Source organism: Anas platyrhynchos, chromosome 4 (genome assembly GCF_047663525.1).
Source record: "Anas platyrhynchos isolate ZD024472 breed Pekin duck chromosome 4, IASCAAS_PekinDuck_T2T, whole genome shotgun sequence".
NCBI lineage: Eukaryota > Metazoa > Chordata > Aves > Anseriformes > Anatidae > Anas > Anas platyrhynchos.
The window spans coordinates 53968068-53986181 of record NC_092590.1 but is presented as its reverse complement, the minus strand read 5'-3'; the positions used below and the strand labels follow the sequence as shown (position 1 = coordinate 53986181).

The following is an 18114-nucleotide window of genomic DNA, read 5'->3' as shown; positions in this document are numbered from 1 at the left end:
TGAGCTTCAAATACCTAAAGAAAGCTCAAGAAAGCAAGCAAGCTGGAAAACTGACTACAGTACACATGCCTCAAAACTCAAGGAGGAACCTAAAGTCTAGTAGAGCAGGCTTAGTGGGCTTGTCTGGCTAGAAAGTATTGCACTTCACAGTGATTTCACAGTTTTTTTATAGTGTAACAGTTTTGAATGGAAAACAGATTTTCCACACCTATAATTTTGTCAGTGTGCTGTGAAATGACAACAAATTACGTGGAATTGCAAAGAGGATGGAGTTAATGGAGGAAATACTGCAGAATTAATAAAGAATGCAAGTAGGAGTGGCACAGTGGGAGGTCTTTTTTTTTTTTTTTTTTTTTTTTCTCTTATTGGGTGAAAAAGAGATCACTCATGCATGTCCCATGCTGGTTTTCAAAACACTTGAACTAAAGTCCAATTTACCTTTATGGACTAATCAGGGGAAAAGAGTGTGCAGAAAACACTCTTCAAAATGCAGCTGAGAGAGAGAACCAGATTCTTAACCAGTGGTAAAGTGTCCGTTGCAGTCGGTGGAACTCTTGTAGGGAATCTTGCCCTTTAAACTAAGTCTAACCTGATTGCCGGGTTTACACTGTAAGGTAGAGTACTTTTTCTACAAGTACTAAGGAAACTCTCAGTGGGTTCAGCATGTGCTTCGTCTCCCCTAGAACACAGAGCACCTAGCTGAAATGAACAGTGTTTGGCATTGGTGTGAGAAACTCAGTAGAGCTTGGACTGATATGTGTAAAGTCTTTCACTTGTGTGATTGGAATTAATCTGCAAACATTTTTTTTTTTCCTTTAGTGTTGTCATTGAGGAGTTTTTCCATGGAAATCATGGTTCACAAAAAAATTATTAGTATTTTGGATTTATTTTTTTTTTAACTCATGAAAGATTTCTATACTGATTTTGATGTCAAAAACACTAGACAAAAAACACACTGTATTTTCTCACAATTGAGCTTTAAGGATGGATGAGATAGTAAGAAATTCTTCTCAGCATACCCAAGACTGTAAGTTGTGTCATGCTGTGACAAACATTTTGCTTGGAAACTCATGTTAGTAACATATATCTCCAAATCTGTACAAAGTACAGAAAGAAAACACACAATAATTAGGTTAGTTTCTGTCTCATGACAAATAGCAGAACTTAATCAGGAGTCATCTATCAAAATGAATTCTTAGTATAAAATTTGTTCTCAGTAGAACTGGCAATACTGTGATTTTATTGACATTTTAAAATTCATTCCACAGCACTCTTGCTGACATACTTAGAAAGAGTCAGAAGTGCTTGGATGTACATATAAATCTTTTGCTTCTTTAGTCACTCGTGAACCTGAAAATGAGAGCCTATGGACAAATATCTATGAATTCAACCTTTGCAAATAACTGTATTTAAAATCATATCCTTATATCAGTGAAATTATTTCCATTTCTCTATTAGTTTATTGCACAATAGTTTATAAATACATTCTAGAACAGCTAGGATTTTTTCTTTGCTTGTTTACAAAATATAAATACAAAAAAAAAGTTCAAAAATTTACTCAGAAGAAAAGTTGTACTGATTTTTTTTTCCTCCAAACATTTAATTTTTGGGGAAAAACAAATAATAATTAGCATTTTCTGATGAACACACACACAAGCACACAAAGGATGGTTATGTATATAATACCAGAATAGCTCTAAAGAATGCTGCTGCTACTACTCTGAATGAGTGCATGTGAGTGTGGATGTACATGCATAAAGCAACTGGTGCACTCTGAAATCAATACAAACCATTATATTTGGCATTGAAGTACCATCAAATAACAGCCTATATCCAAAGTGGTTTTCAAAATAATGAAGCTTTTCCTGAAGTATATGGGAATGGTAATATTTGTCTGATTCTGAATAGTATATTAATCTGAATTTACTATTTGCAGTCTTAAGAACTGTGTTGCTCCTTGATCACTATGCTGTTCTTCTTCAGTAGATTTAATCGGTTTTCCAGAAATTGCAGTCTTTGTTAGAAAGGCCAGTTGTTATGAGTATAACCCTGCTGTAGAAAGCTGAATTTCCTTTGAAATAAGCATCTTGTTTTCACCTCCATGAAATTTCTGTGATTAATTTTCAGTGACTGTTTCTACAGTGAGCAACTTGTTACACACATCCATTGGCCATCTCTGTGCTCTTTACGGACCTGGAGACATGATCCACTCTCAGCAGGGGAAGGGAGATGCAGCGTCTTCTAAACTGTTTTCTTGCTTGGGACTATCAATGGATCGTGCTGTTTTTTGTGAGATGCACCACAGAGAGAATCTGCTAGTGAAGTAGGAAGGGCCAACAGTGTATTGATTTTGTTCATTATCCTAAAGATAGGCTGTAGGCTGGGCCTCCACAATGAAAATATGACCATCTGAGGTCTCCCCTTCCATTTTTGCACAGTAAAAATAGTTCTTTCAGGAACTATTCAGACAAGTTTCTACCTTGGTATAGATAAAGCATTCCTTATTTCTTATTCACAGTCTTTCCTTTCCATACCTCTCCTGCCTGCAGCAGGACTCCTCTGACATAGAAAATAGAATCCTGAAAAATTTGATTGCACAAGGTTGTTTTTCCTCAGAGCAAATGAAATATAATGTTATGCTGCAAAACTATTTCTCATGCCTTTTTACATGCTCTGGTCAGGTTCCCCACTGAATTCTGTTTCCTTTTCTGATAATTTTAGCAGAGAAAATCATATCAGATATAATCAAGGAAATCTTTCAATAGAAAGCATATTCTGTTAATTAACAGATTCATCCATGATGTAAGAAGAATTCACTTTTGTGGATATTTCTGTTCAAATTAGTGCTTTTGTGTGCTTCAGAAACATGCCACGGTTTTCATCCACCTTTTCATATTCAACTGGATATCAGCTGATTTAGCCTCTAATTTGTCTCTTTTATTGTTTTACCTTTAGATTGCCATAACGTTACATTGTAATTTGTTGAGCTTTCTCTGAGGATATCTAGAATCTCCTTTCTTTATTAAATAAACTAAAATAACCCAAACCTATTTAGATTTCCTATTAGTTTATTTATTTATTTTATTTTCCTTCTGAAATAATAGACTTAGTGTTGCCAAGTTTCCTGGAAAAGGGAGTTAAATTCATGAAAGCTCTTACTAAGTCTTTTAATTGTAGGACCTTTGTTCTCCTATATAGACAAGTAACAGTTTAGAAATACTTTCATCTTTTGCAGTAAGATGTTTTCAAACATGAGCAACATGGCTATTTTTTCTGGCAGATGATCAACAAACTTCTTCAAAGGCATTAAATCAAAACACTCTGATGAAGCTTTTGAATTTCTCTTCTGGCACAGTTCAGGCAAATAGGAACATTCAACATTCAAAACCAAGTTAAAATTCAATATGCCATTTGTTGCTCATGTGTCCAACATTTCTATAATAGATGTTCTCTCAAATACAAGCTCTTTCAAGATTTGCTCTTTCAAGATTTTTTGACTTGCTTGATTTCAGATAAATCTTAATAATTCAGTGTGGACAATTTCTTCCATATCACTCCAGTTCTTTTTTCTCTCCTGTACAAAATGATGTAGGATAAGGAGTACCAGACAGCATTATTAAAAGGAAGATTTCTTTGCATTTAAATATTGTTATACATATAAAACTTGGTTACTTTTTACCAAATAAAACAAGTACCAACCACAAATATTATACTACTCTTTCTTGCACGTGTAAGGAAGTATTCATTAAATTTCAGAGCAGAACAGGTGACAGGCTCTTTCTAAAATTCAGTGTAGTCATCTAAATATCAATTTCTCTTGATATTCATTTCTTAAAAGGAAGCTGCAGGTGCTCAGAAATGCTGAGCAAAACTTTCCTCTCTAGCTAAATTGAAGTTTAGATGGCTGACAGGTCTCCTAAATGTTAGAGTGACCCAGTCCTTTCATTATGCAGTACTACCTAATCTTACAGTTGCCTAAATTTACTATAAACATTAAACATTTTGTACTTAATATTTTCTGTTTGTTTAAGCTTTAGTACCTGTTTCTCACAGGTGTTTGGAATTCCTTATCATTCTCAATATAGCTAGGGGTCAGAGGAGTTCCCTGGTTAATCTGAGTCTCACTATAAAGGTACTCCCTTCCTTTATTCCTTTATTCATTCATTTATTTATTTTTTCTCTTTGGAAAGAGTTGAAGTGTTTACTTTGTTAAAGATATTTTAATCTCCCACAAGAACAGAATACAAAAGGTGAGAAAACCAACAGAGGATAAAAAAAAAAAAAGGCATCAATGTCAGCTATATGTCAAAGTGTCTAATTTCTATCTGAAATTAGTCTGATATATTTTTTTGACATCTTAGTCTTTATTTATATGCATCTTTCAAAAACCTGAAAAGCCTGGTAAGATTTCAAGGTTTTATTTGCAACAGTAGTGATGAGTCATAGTAGCAAGTCCTGATATAACAGTGAAAGCTTCTACAAAAACGTAGTCTCTTAACATTAACGGACATTTGAAAAATGTAGCTCAAAGTCTTCCTGGACCTCAGTACTCCATTGATAATTTAGAAATAATTCCCTACAAAGAGTCCTGGTTTAACCATTGCTGTGAATGTCTGTGTGAAGATCTGTTTATAACCAATGCTGGAAGTTTTTTTATTATTGAGGAAAAATCTCTATGGTTCATCTTGTCCATTGAATCCTACGGGAACTTACTGTCTGTCCAGGTTTTTGGCACAGTGTCAATGGGATCAGAGGGAGATTGAAGTGTAAAATAACAGAAAGCAGGGGCTATGGAGGAGTGGAATCTATCACTTTTCTGCTTGCTGGAGAGGTTAAGGAGAGGTAGGGAGTGAACTGTGAACTGCAACCTTCAGCGGCAGCGTTCCTTCTGAATTACTCAGCCTTCCTTCCCTTTTCTCAGCAGTCCAGTGTTTTCTCCATTAACACTGTTGTGTCTTCATACCTAACACCTTTACAAAAGTATTCCAGACTTTCTCTCTTTTTTTTTTTTTTGATTTTTTTGTTTTTAAACTGAATATTTCTGAATATTTTCCTTCAAGGGGAAAAAACATTTATTGATACTTGTAAGGCTATTACTTGATATGGAAATTAACACTATGGAGAATCTTATATTTAATATGTAAATACTGTTTGATCAAAATCAACGTTAAGGGAAAATATATAGAGCTAGGGAATATTTTTGTACATTCAAACAACCAAAAAGAAAAGAAAACAACAACAAACACCAGAAAATATTAATGTTTTGCCTGGAAATTATTCTTATAAATTCTGGCACTTTTCTTGTAATAAGGTACAGATTTTTAATTGTTTGGCTAAAGTAACATATTTAGCCCTGCTACACAGAATTACACCCTGATCTGTCATGTTGAGAACAAGAAAAACTTGTAACCCAAGCAGAGTATTTCAGTATTGAAATATTTATTTACCAAGTCTCTGGGCACTAGAATTTGTTTTGTTTTGTTTTAACAATCACATGTTCCGTTACTGATTTACAGGATTAATTTTCCTTTCAAGGTTTTAAAGATCTATTTGGAAAGCTTAAAAAAGACACTTTATTTCAAATGATAGAGTTTGAGGTTTCATCATTTGAAAGAGCTCTTGTCCTGAAAAACTTACAAATTGATATAAAACCTAAAAGAGCATCCACCCCTGTATGAGCTGCCATGTGGAGAAATACATGTGCTGGGTTTCCAGAAACCAACTTTTAAACAGGTGACCTGTTAAAAGAGAAGACCTGTGAATGTCATTTTATTTATTTATTTATGTAGTTATTTTAAGTTATTTTCTGGTCACATTTCTCTATGAAAACTCAATAAAATGCATATTTCCATTCCTGGGAAGGAATGACTTATTTTATTTGCTTCTATTACAATTTAACTTCCCACAGCTATGCTGTGTCCTTCTGCTTCATGGTTTTCCTAATTCCCTGCCCTCTCAGTAGAGTTCCAATAAATGAGTCAGTTAAACTGATCACTGACTTTCAGGATACTAAATATAGACAACTTATTTATAGGCATCTTTAGAAAGTCTATGGGCCATATCTAGTTCGTTTAAGTGACTAAAGTTTTCTGGTGAGACATGGCAGCATTTCCACCTCCTGAATCTGAATGTGAACCTGTCAGGCTATATGCTAACTCAATATCAGGATGAGATCTCAGCACGTGCTTTCCTCCACCTCCATTGCTTTGGTTTCTGTGGGTAATAAACTCAAGGGCATAGCCCTGAAAGCAGTCATGGAGGGCTGTAGTCAGTCTCTAATTGATGCTGAGGGAAAGCAAAATAGGAGAAAGTGACAAAGATTCTTGTTCTTCCATGGAAGAGGAAATGAATATCTAAACCTGGCAGTGCAGACAAATGATCTGGGCTGTGACTGCCTAATGCCAAGGCCACCTAAGAGGCATGGGTGACACTGCCTGTGAATTTAAAGTTTCCCATGTGTATGATGTATATACATCATGATGTATATGTATATACATCTGAATGTGTATGTGTGTTTTTTTTTTTTTTCCTTGCACAGATGCAGAAGTGCCCAAGCTTCATAGAACTGTGGAGCTTATGCTGTCATTTGTACCAAAGCCCAGCTTTCAGAAAATATGAATACTTCTGCAAAAAAAAATGTGCTTTATATAGTACATGAAATTGTTATTGGCTATCACACATCAGATGCTTTCTCCCAGGACTATATATTTTTTTCACTGTTTTATCTCCCATACTTTGGTCACATACCACAGATCACACTGTGTTATAGTAAGACATTTTCTGTGAAAGGATGTGGGAGAGAAGATTAAAATAAGGACACAGAGTTGTATGTGGGGGATGCAGGGCAAACAGGAATTAAAATCTTGATTCCAGGATTCTGTGTGTAGTATAATAAAAGATGGCAGTCTATTGGATTAATGTGATAAGAGATGTTGAATTTAATTCCTGTAGACAGAATGAAAAGATTTCTGAAAGAATGGTTCAGTTGTAAGAGTAAGGAGCATCATTGTTCTCTTTCATAGCACAGACAGGAGCTCTTGCCATGTCACCAAGCAAAACTGCAAAATATCAAGGAAATCTTAGAAACATGCTCTGTTATTTTTTCCAAGCATAGTCCAAATGCTTCTTAAATTCTGACAGGCTTAGTGCAGTGACTGTGTCCCTGGGGAGTCTGTTCCAGTGTGTGACCAGCCTCTTGGGAAGAACCTTTTCCTAATATCCAACCTGAACCTCCCCTGTCACAGCTTGACTCCATTCTCTCAGGTCTTATTGCTGGTCAGTGAGGAGAATAGATCCGTGCCTGCACCTCTGCTCCCCCTCATGAGGAAGCTGTAGACTGCAATGAGGTCTCCCCTCAGCCTCCTCTTTTCCAGGCTGAATAGGACAAATGATCTCAGCTGCTCCTCTCCCTTGGGTCCTTCACCATCTTTGTAGCCTTTCTCTGGACACTCTCCAACAGTTTCACATCCTTTTTGTAGTTTGGTGCCCAAAACTGCACACAGTACTAGAGTTGAGGCCGTATCAGGACAATTATTTCCATCGACTGACTAGCAATGCTGTGCTTGATGCACCCCAGGGTACAGTTGGCCCTCCTGGTTGTCAGGGCACACTGCTGGCTCATATTCAAACTTGCTATTCATCAAAACCCCCAGATCCCTCTCTGTGGGGCTGACCTCTAGCATCTCGTTCCCCAGTCTGTATATACATACAGACTGGGTTGCCCCTTCTCAGTTGGAGGACCTGGCATTTACTCTTGTTAAACTTCATATGGTTGGAGATTGCCCAGCTCTCCAATTTGTTCAGATGTCTTTGCAAGACCTTTCCACCCTCAACAGAGTCAACAGCTCTTCCCAGTTTACTATCATCAACAAACTTACTCAAAACACCTTCTAGTCCTACATCCAAATCATTTATGAAAACATTGAAAAGAACTGGCTCTAAAATGGAGCCCTGGGGGATCCCAGAGATGACTGGCTGCCAGCCTGAGGTAAACCTGTTTACCATAACCCTTTGAGCCCTACCAGTCAGCCAATTGTTCACCCATCATATGATGTTTTTATCTAGCTGTACGTTGGACATTTTGTCCAGTAAGATCCTATCAGAAACCATATCGAAAACTTTACAGAAAGCCAAAAAATAACATCAGCTGGCTTCCCTTGATAGACTAGATGGGTGATCTTATCATAAAATGAAATTGAATTTGTTAAGCAGGATCCTTGTGAACCCATGTTAGCTGTGACCTATGATTGCATTGTCCCCTAGATGCATTTCAATAACTCCCAGGATAATCTTCTCCATAATTTTACTGGGTACTGACGTGAGGCTGACAGGCCTGTAGTTACCAGGATCTTCTTTCTCACCCAGCTTCCAGTCAATTGGGACCTTGCCAGATTCTCAAGACCATTAAAAATAGTTGAGAGAGGTCCTGCAATGATGTCAGCCAGCTCTCTGAGCACCCTGGGATGAATTCCATCAGACCCCATGGACTTGTATGGATCCAGGTGGAGCACCAAATCCAGCACACGTTCAGGGTTGGCTGGGAGTTCCCACCACCACAGTACTCCGGCTCAAGGCACTCCGGGTCCCAAAGTCCATCATCAGTGTTGAAGACAGAGGCAAAGAAGGCTTTAAATGTCTCTGCTTTGCCCATGTCCTTGTTTGTGAGGTGACTATGCCATCAAGTAATGGACATATGTTCTCTCTTTATTTTAATTGCATGTGAAATTATAGTAAATATAACAGATAATAAAGATTTTGAATTCAGAAAACTTAAACTAGCTCTTTCTGGGTTATAAGTCATGGGGGAACTCTTTCATAAGTGCTTTATGGTGAACTGGAACTGACCTCTTTTAATCTTACTGAACATAGAGGCAGGAACATTTTGGGTTCTATTTTAGGGAAAGGAGAGTGCTATTTCTTGCCTGTTCTTCAAAGGGACAGGTAGAAAAACAGTAGTCCTACTTGTTTATTTTTGGATCTGAAGATGCAAGTGCATAGTTTCTATAGATACCACTGGGTAATCCAGCAAGTATGTAGGCTGCTCTGTGTAGAGAGTTCAAATACAAGGCTGGTCAGTCTGCTCAGGAGAGCTGCAAATCTCCTTTTCATGCTGCCTCTATGACTCATGCTTTGAGCAGTGCATTTTCTACTAAGAAGTTTTCGGATATTTGTTCTGAAAGCAGCCATCTATCCTCCTAAAATTAATTTCACTCTACAAATTTCAGCATACTGAAACATATCACTATTCTTTGCTTCAAAATGAAGAGAGGATTCAAAACATTTTTATTTTTATTTTTTTACTGCTAATGTTTGAAAGAGATCATAAGAAAAATATATTATTTTTATTGATTAAAATGTTCTGCTTTTTCTTTCTTCTCCTTGATGTCATTATGTTGCTGTTGAAGTATAAGTTGGTGACTTCAGGAAAGTAGGTGACTGGAAAATGTAAGTAAGGTGATTGAAATCTAACTCACCCTGGGCTAGAAATATTTCTGAACTGATTGCAGGAAAATAAAATAAAATGCTCCATTCATGCAGAGTTTGACTAGTTTGTAAGAGGGAAACCACCATAAAATAATAATGAGTAATAAGAATGCAGAGAGCAACTCTGAAGCTGATACTTCGGTATTCTTAGTGAGACACAACTCCTTGTAAACACTGCATTTCTATTCCTGGGAAAGAAGTAGTCTACAGGCAGTTGCATTCAGTGTTGGGATGGAAGGCATGACAGTGAGGATGCTATGCTCATTTTTTCATTTTTTTTTCTGTCCAGTTTGCTCTGCATTAAAAATATATCTCTCAGATTTGCAGATTGTATACGATCTGAAATCCAAGCCAGACTCCTACCAACACTAACAACAATCACTACAGAAAGAAAATATTGGCAAATCCAATTTTCTAAGTCAGATTTTACTTGATAGTCAACAGTTGCATATAAACACATCTGAGTTCTCCAGTGATTAATTGGTCTTAGAGGTGTAAGAGTCAGAAACATTATTTTTTTTTCCTGTCAATTCAACTATAGTTAATCACAATTCGAGGTTACTTTGAAAAAGCAGAATTGGTACATTGTCTATTACAGGCATGTAATTTTAACCAATCATTTTTTATATGTAAACTTATTTTAAAATGTGGCAGAAATAATAATGATAACAATAAAAAACAGCTTAGAAAAACCACTATAAAGCAAAAGATAAAAAAGGAATCAGTCACTTTTTATTTTTCTTTAATGAACTATGTTTGGTTTGATGTTTCTCAGTTTTAAACATCAGAGATTTATTTAGTATTCCAATATATAAAAAACTGCATATGCATTTTTTCAATTAAACCAGGCTAGCGGTATTCCCTTTTTACATAATAAGATGGAAAGGCTGAGAAACTTTACTTCAAGATTAATTAGCTAATTGATCTCCATTGCCTTTTACTTCTGTCTTCCTTATTGCTTTTGCACCTTTCATGTGCAAATTTATCTCTGACATAAATACGTTGACTTTCAGCCAAGTTGTATCATAGATTTGTTATATCTTTCAATTTAAAGGAGGGCTGTAAGCAGTCAGGAGTTGTATGGGATACCTTTAAGAAGCAATCAGATGTTGTAGTAAAAAAGCTGATGATTCAATAGGGGATTTTTTCTCTGTGACAGATTAAAAAAGTTCCTCAGCAATTTCCTGGCCCAATAATATTTTCCCTCAACAACTTAGTATATTCTCCCTTTTGAGTTCACCTGTAAAGATAAGCAACAGTTTTCTATGCTAATGAACCCTCAAATGTAATATGATTGTAAGACACAGACCTTTTTGTCTAAATTTCACCCTGAGTATCCTAGGGATCCAAAATCATTGAAAATGAAGACAGTGCTAAGAGACCATTCCATAGCAGAGAAATAGAGATATAGCCCTGGACATTCACTATTGGAAAGGCAGTAGGGGATCTTCCAGAGACCAAGCAGTCTTTCTTTTTGACCTTTTTAGACATGTCAGAGAAGAACAGCAGCCTGTTCCTTTACGTAATTGCTGCAGAACACCTTAGCAATGATTTATATCAACATATGGAAAAGAAAACCTTAATTTTTACAGATTATATGTTTGCCTACCACAGGTGTTTTTTTTTTTGTTTTGTTTTGTTTTGTTTTTTAATGGTGGATTTGGACAATAACCCTGACTCACCCATGTCTGTGACATTTCCAAGCTTGTAAACTGTTCATGAGTTAACATCCTATTCAGTATTTGACAAACAGGGAGTCAGGGTTGACAGTTGCCATCCTTTCCGCATACTGCCTAAGGCTAGGATTTGTCTCTGGTTTCATTTATTAGTTATATAACCCACACACTATTTTTGAGCTATTAATAAATAAATTTTAAAAAAAAAAAAAAAAAAAAAGAGAGAGAGAGAGAGAAATAAGCCAATGTAGAGAAAGAGAAATCCCCATCTGGGAATTACCCACCAGGTAGCTACATGCAGTGGACTGATCTACATATGCATGTATTAATTTGCAGTTAAAATGTTCAAGTCAGGGAAAACTGAGCCAACAAAGCCTTTTAGGGTTATGTAACAATGATAAATGTACTGCAACAGTTCCGGGTGAGTACTGGGCCCCTGAGAATTATGGTCTGTTTGTCTCTTTTTTTTAACCTCTTAACCAGAAAAGCTCAGCTGCAGTGTAGCATCTGTATTTTGCAACATGATCTTGCTTATTTTTATCTTATTGCCTGAACCCTGTCCAAGTCATAAAGAGAATCTGAATCTTAGATACTATCAGCCACCACCTGACTCCTAGTATATTCTCTTACATTAGCAAGGAGTGAGGAAAGCAACAAATGTAGTGCCATTAGCTCTCATTATTGAGGTAGCATCCCAGGCCAGTTTTGGGGTAGAGCAATGAGGGCAGCAGCAGGAGACATGAAGCTGAGTTAGGCAGATCAAGCAACTTCACCTATAAGTAGACAGTTTTGTTGCTCAGGGCTTCAAGTTGGGCATTACAGCTCAGATGCCACAGCAACTGTTTGAATCCACTGTGCTGGCAGCCCGTGGCTCTGCTTCCCATCAGAGAACACAGACTGCAGTGTCAACAATAAGGAAAAAAGTGATTAAATGAGGAGGAAAACTGTACAAAATGATGTCAGAGGTTCTTCATTCCAGCACAGCTGACATGACTCAGTCCTACAGAAAGAGCTGTATCCCAGCTCTTCTCCCAGGGAGGGCCTGCAACTCTTCACTGTTCACAGGTAACATCTCACAGGTAACTACAGAAATAGTTACTGTGTTTGGAAAGTGTGAAGGATTTGCCTTATGAAAGTTTTGTACAAGTATACAGACATTCAGCTAGGTTTTGCTCCTTTATATAAAAACTTTGATGATTTAAATTTAGTTTACCAGCTCTTTATCAGTTCTGGGGTTGAAGACACTCTAGGGAATATATAAGTCAGGCCATCAAGTTTAGTTTCTTTGTTTGTTATGAAAGAAATTAAACATAAAAGACAGAGCCAGCAAAGTAAGTCACCTTGTCTTGAAAATGCCTGTCACAGCAAGATAAAACTGAAAAACACAGACATTTCAGCTTTGTCAGCAGAGGAACCTATGCATTATCTGTTTCTGAAACTAACATTTTTTGTGCTACCTAATGATTAAACAAAGATGATGGCAGTAATAGAGCACTACTAGCAGAAAACAGTTTAAAAAATGTAGTTTCTGCAAAACTCACAGTCCCAAACTCTCTGATCATCAGTACAGACTGTTTTCAGAGAGGAATATAACACTTCACCTTGATGAAAATGTGAATCAGATTTTCAGGTTCAATTGCTCCATTATTTTGTTTTCTTTCTATCACTTCTACCTTCAGGTTACAGCTTAGATTTTCTCTCATGGATTTGTGTGTGCAATGTAATACCAGCTTTTTGAATTGACAAATGGGTTTTCTACACACTTGCATTCAGTAAGTTAACTATCCTGCTGCAGGCCTTAGTTACATTATCAGTTTTAATTTGTTTTATTTTACTTTAGTTGTCTCATTGAATGTAAGACTGAAATATTTAAGCTGCTAAATCTCACACTGTTATATGTAAACAGTTTAATCAGTCTGATATATATATCAGTATATATATGTATATATATATATCCCACACAAACAATCAAATTGGGATTGCATGGCAATTTATCAAATATTTATGTTTTCAATAAATTCAATCATGGGCATTTTTGTCGCACCAATTTTTGCCCAAATATCATGCTGTTGTGAAATATCACCAGAGCACTTTAAACAGAATTTTATTATTATTATTATTTTTTTCCCATAGGAAGACTCTTTTCTTTCCTACTCTGCCCAACATACAGGTAAGACACTTAGGATTCTGCCCACAGTTCTGCCCAGTCCTCTCTGCTCAGTAAAGGGGAAATCAATTTGAAATAGTCGATAGTAGAAAGTCCACATAGAACTGTATCTATGATTTGATTGATTCTCCTGTGTACTATTTCAATATGTCTGATTTTTCTTTAGATTTCTAAAATCCACATTCTACAGCTCTTTAGAATACATACCTGAACTGAAGATGCTTTGAAATCTAAGGAATTATCTTAAGTTGAATGACTGTTCTTTTGTGTACAACACAAGCAAGAATAAGGTTAGCTTGATCTTAGATCCTGCATTTGCAGAGAATTAATTCAATTTTATTCAGCTCAACAGAATAGTGCAACTAATTATTTCAATTCACTCTTTTATCTGAAATACAGTCTGGTGATTGGCCATGCTGTGACAAATATTTGGCAGCCCATCTGTGCCATGACGTGCAGCTCAGTATGACAATTTTAATGGTATATGGCTAAATGCACCTATCTAATTTAAATTGTTTTTCATGCCATTACTAGTCTAAACACTGCATTCTATATGTAGACTAAATAAATAAAACTTTTTTATTTTCATTTTCATTTTAAAATAACTGTCTGTAAAAATGGTGGTCTAAGAAAAGTGAGATTTTAGCCAGATGAGGCAACATGGCTCTAAGCCACATTATAATTTCTTTGTATACCTAGAGGTGGAAATCTTATGGCAATTTCCAGTCTCTTTAGAACTGCCAGTTTGATATGTATGACAAAATAATTAGTATAATTTTGTAGTGATGTTGCATACATAATTAATTATTTATTTTTAAGAAATAAAAGACAGTTCATATTCCATAAATATTTTCCCTGAGAAGATAAGCAGCCAGCATCCATCTACTATGAATAGGAGTATGCTGGCATCCTTCACCTGAAATCGTAATGGCTTGAAATTGGTGTAATTCTAATGGCCTGGGTTTACAGGGAAAATGAGACCTTTTTCAAAATACATATGTTGTCCACAGAAAGTTTTTAATTTCTCACAGAGATTATAAGAAAAATATTGCACAGGCAAAACACCTGAAATGTGAGATTTGGGGTGGCTGGCTTCTTCCTTCTTTTGTTTGCACTGGTTTTCAGCAGTGTTTCTGTTGTTTTGCTGTGGTCACCTCTCCAGTAAGAGCAGAAGAGAGCAGCCGAATCACAGGAATCATAAAATCCACTCAGGAGAACCAGTGGGGAAGCTCAGTCAAAGCAAAGAGTGTGAATGATAACAGAAAGAAAACAAACAGTATCTAAGATGAGGCACTACAGAAGCCAAGCAAAGTGGAAATATTTGGGATTTGTGCTGACACTTCTTGGTTTTAGTTCAGCTTCGAAAGAAAAAAAAATCTCACAAGAAAAAATAGCAACCTTAACTGAACAAAAGGAGAAAAACAATTTAACTAAAATCAATTTTACATCCAAACCTTTAGACAGGGATTTTGAACAGCCTATATTTATATATTGCATGTTCTGCAAAACAAATGTCTAATCAGTGAAGCAATCTATAGTTTTCAAATAGTTTTTCAAATAGTTTTTCTTTTGTAAGTGTCTCACTTTGTTCAGTGTAGTTCAATTTAGCAGGGACACTTCACTAAATTATCTTGTTCTGCCACATAACTCCAGTACTGGAAGAGACAAGGGACTCCAGAAATGTCATAGACATGCTTTGAAAAAACTTGCAGAAAGAAATACAAAATGGGATAAGCAAACCATAAAAACCTGCCAGACCAAAGCAGGTACCACCCTGGGCTTGTCTCAGAATCTGCATGTACACAAATAATTTAACTCTTGTTCACACTACTGAACTTAAAAAAAAAAAAAAAAAAGCTTATAACATATCCTAGCACTGAGTCTCATGCAATTTTCCAGATCAGAAGATACATGACACAATTAAACATGCATGCAGGTATATTTTAGTTATTCATGAATAGCTATGCAGCAAGATTAATTTAAAACCTCCACTGCTTTCTCTCAACAGATCTCAACAAAGTACTGGGAAAGGATTTGACAAGAAGTAGGAACAGACTTTTCTCAAGACAATGCAGCTATAAACAAGAGTCAGGAAAACAGATTAATTTGGTGGTCAGATAATCTTTGAAAATCCTTGGATTGACTATGGTGTATATCTGACTATGTACTGGCATTTGGAAAAGAAATTGGAAAATTAGATTTTGGCTACAGTATTTGTTTCTTTCTGTTTTTCCTTTAGTCTAAACACACAAATCCATATAGTGCAGTAGAAATTTAGCAGTCATATTATGTAGTTATCAACACCAGAAAACTTTTTATGATGATGGTACAGCTTAAAAAAATAATCAAAATCTACCAACACTTCCTTGCAGTGGATTGTATATTCTAAATGTAGCTGGTTCTCTGATGCCACACCTTGAAGCTGTGAATAAACCCTGATACTTACAAACAGCAGACTAGATTTAAGCTTTTTGGTAGAAATAATGAGCTAAACTTATCTTCCTTAAAATACTCTACGAAAAACAATTTTGTCACAAGAGCCTGCCTATGTAGGCTTTGCCCTCAATAAAGTCCTGATGCCTGTGGCTACAGATTCACAGCACCTAATTTTGGAATGAAAGGATGGGAGTATCAGGACACTGCTTTCAAACAGAGTATCAAGGGTTTATTTTTCCCAGCACTATGAGGCACAGGTCTTCTTGATAGTCTCTTCTGGTGCCTGAGAAACACAAGAGAAGTTTTCACAGAATGGCCAAGATTTGAAGGGACCTCTAAAGAGAGGTCCCTTCAAACCTTTGCACAGGATGGCATCCAGGGAGGTTTTGAATATTTCCAGAGAAGGAGACTCCACAGCCTGTTCTAGTTCAACTAGGTCAACCTGTTCTAGTCCTCTGTCACCCTCACAGTAAAGTGCCCTCTCATTTTCAGCTGGAACTTCCTGTGTTTCAGTTTGTGCCCGTTGCCTTTAATTCTGTTGCTAGGCACAACTGAAAAGAGTCTGGTTCCTCTTGACACCCTCCCTACAGATATCTATACGTGTATTGATGAGATGAATATCATGCCTTACCTACCCAGGGCAGTAAATTGTCTTCTCCATACACAACCACATGGTAGATATTAAAGACAAAACCAGCTCAGAGAGATTTAATTGACACTTGCAGAGCTGAGGGTTGCTGACCAAAGGTGATGGGTGGCCATGGCAAAGCTAGACCTCCTTTGGAAAAAAAAAAAAAAAAAAAAAAAAGGAGCTGAGACAAAACTGCAAAACTGTATTCTGAACTTTGTTTCTTGTTCCTCATTATGCAAGAGGAACAGTGGAACAGTGAGAGATGGTCCCCAGCCACTAAAGATGACTTCCAAGTTGTACATTCTCATTTAGGAATAATAGCACAATCCTTTCCCCAGCATCAGGTTCTTATTTAGCTTTCCAAGGCTTTAGCTGAAACAAAAATGGAGTGTCAAAATGGCAGCTGAGCCTGCTTTCTAATAGACGATGCTTGATAATGTCTGTTTTGCCTGTGCCTAAAGACTGAACAGACAATCAAAATGGTGCATAGGAACAAAAGTGCTACCTCAGGCTGCCTGCACTCTGTGCTCTTCTTCCATTTCTCATGCCATGGATGAGCACCACAACATGGAAAGCCTTCTTGCATACAAACACACTTCAACAGTGAGGATTGCCTTGATAGAATTCCCTTCAGGGTCACACAAACAAGGAGATGCTGTCTTTCCATTGATCCTAAGCAAAGGTATAATAAGGTTGGAGGATCTAGTTCTTTACATTGTAAAGCCTTTTCAAGTGCTGACTTTGATATATCTGTGCTCTCTGTAGTTGTGTGTGGATTTGTCGTTCTCTACAAATAATAATAGAATATGGCAGTACAAATATTTGATTAATTTTGCATTCAGTGTGATTTAAGGGCACCATTACATACTCAGATGTTAATTCTGCACACTGGTTTTTTTTTGTTTTGTTTTGTTTTTTATTATTATTATTTATTTATTAGAATTTGCCAGCTGTAATGCACTAGAAACAATCATTCCAGAAATGTATATAGGCTATATGTTCTAAATCAAAGTGAATTTTAGCTTATCTATAAGGCAACACATTAATTATACTGAGTACCATTTTAAATTTAGTATCATTTTTCAATTATTTTATAATATTATTTCGCATTAATTCCTTTTCTAATTTGCAAGAGCTATGTTTTTGCAATACTTAGGTTTAGCAAATGTTGATTTCTCAAAGTTGTTTCAAGTGACTGTTGATGTTATCCTAGGCAGGTACATGTATTCTGAATAAAACACAAGGAAGGAGGAATGAGTTTCACCTTCCTCAGGAACCAAGAATTTCAAGCATTTGTTCTGATTTTTGGCTGTTATTGGTAGCTAAGCTCCAATATTTTCTTCTTTGTCTACTTGTCTACTTAAGTGTCCAGAGTAAACACAGCATGATAAAAATTAATATATTGTGAGTTTGGAAAAAGTAACACTCCTCACTTTTCATTATCACTTTTGTTATCATGCCAATGCCGTGATGTATCTGCATTTGATAATTATGTAATTACAAATATATATTTTTTTATTTATATATTGCCAATAAGTGTGGTAAAATCCAATGGTTATCTTTCCCTTTTTCAATAATTCATCTGACATTGTAGAAGATCCTGTACTTGTTTGAATTGTTCTTGGTTGGATTTTTCTCAACTCTATATCCAACAGATCAAAGCTAAACTGATTTCTGCAAGCCATGTGATCAGAATAAGCTATGAAAAGATAATATAGATA

At 36.2% G+C, this 18114-nt stretch overlaps 1 long non-coding RNA gene across 1 annotated transcript; it reads left to right on the top strand.

Moving 5' to 3' along the window:
- The first annotated feature begins 4124 nt into the window (after nt 1-4124).
- Nucleotides 4125-18078, top strand: LOC110352035 (uncharacterized). The gene is made up of 4 exons (XR_002400352.4): nt 4125-4250; nt 12839-12931; nt 13293-13329; nt 15335-18078. It is a non-coding gene; the product is annotated as an uncharacterized lncRNA (long non-coding RNA).
- The last annotated feature ends 36 nt before the right edge of the window (nt 18079-18114 follow it).